We start from the raw sequence: 1,522 nt of genomic DNA on the forward strand, positions 1-1,522 counted from the left end.
TTACTAGGTAACACCTGGAATAAAGGAGCAGAGAAGTGTGTTACACTGGGACTCTGCCTCCTGGTCCCAACTATGGATTGTCAAGGATTAGGTCCGCTAATAAACCTGTCCAGATTTCCAGAAATGAGAGCTGCTCCGTCCAAAGTGGGATGAATGCCGTCTCTCCGAATCAGTCCAGGTCTTCCCCAGAAAGATTGCCAGTGATCCACAAAGCCCACATCATTATCTGGACACCACCTCGATAGCCAGCGGCGAAATGATGACATTCGGCTATACATGTCATCGCTGGTGAGATTTGGCAGTGGTCCAGAGAAAACTACGGTGTCCGACATTAACTTTGCGTATGTACACACCGATTCAACATTAATCTTCGTAACCTCCGATTGCCGTAACCGGGAGTCATTAACGCCAACGTGAATAACAATCTTGCTGTATTTACGTTTATCCTTAGCCAACAGTTTCAGATAAGACTCAACGTCGCCCGCTCTAGCCCCTGGGATGCACTTAACTATGGCTGCCGGCTTCGCTAACTTCACGTTTGTCAAAATGGAGCTACCGATAATCAGAGTTGGTTTCTCAGCGGGTGTGTTGCTGAGTGGGGAAAATCTGTTAGAAACGCTAACAGGCTGGTGGCGGTCCGACGCCTTGGAAAGCTTACAACTGTCTCGTCCTCGTCCTCGCACAGTCACCCAGGCACTATGAACTGGCTGCCGAGGAGATGCCGGGGGACGGCTACCAGAGGCTAACTCAGGCTCAGGCCGGCCCGCGCCGACTACCGTCGGGGGGTTAGCTACAGTAACTAACGACCGATCTGTCATGGTGCGGAAACGGACTTCTAACTCCCTAAGCCTCGCCTCCATGTCCAAAAATAAACTACACTTGTTACACACGCCATTGCCGTTAAAGAATGCAGAGGAGTAACTAAACATCTCACACATCGAGCAGGAGAAAGGAGGAGAAGGGGCCGACGTAACTAACAGCTAGGCTAAAGTCGCTAGCAGCTAAGCTAAAGTACGGTAGCGTTAGCTACCAAGCGTTAAAACAGGTGTTATTTAACAAAAGTCGCTAAAAAAAAAAAAATTAGGCAGGCTTAGGCAGAACTGCTATAAGAATAAGTGTTTAGCGGACAGTTAGCCGCTGTAATAGCAAATCTAACAAACTGAACTGGTATTTAGTGAGCAGCAGAGCTACCAACACACTACCAACACACAGGCACAGGAAGCGGAAATGAGTCAGATACGCTTACAATAATTGCACGCTAAACAGAGAAGACGTGACTGGTAAATGTTATTAAAAAAACCCAGCTGAACTACAATCGGCTGGAGTTTCTTGCTCTTAAATGGGCAGTCTGTGACAAGTTTAGTCACTGGCTTAAGGGACATAGTTTCAGAGTCTGGACGGATAATAATCCATTAACATACATCTTGAATAAGCCTAGGTTAGATGCATGTGAACAGAGATGGGTTTCGCAGTTTTGATCTGCGCTATGTTCCTGGCACAAAGAATGTGGTTGCAGATGCTC

The sequence above is a fragment of the Etheostoma cragini genome, chromosome 6 (genome assembly GCF_013103735.1).
Source record: "Etheostoma cragini isolate CJK2018 chromosome 6, CSU_Ecrag_1.0, whole genome shotgun sequence".
NCBI classification, from domain to species: Eukaryota; Metazoa; Chordata; class Actinopteri; order Perciformes; family Percidae; genus Etheostoma; species Etheostoma cragini.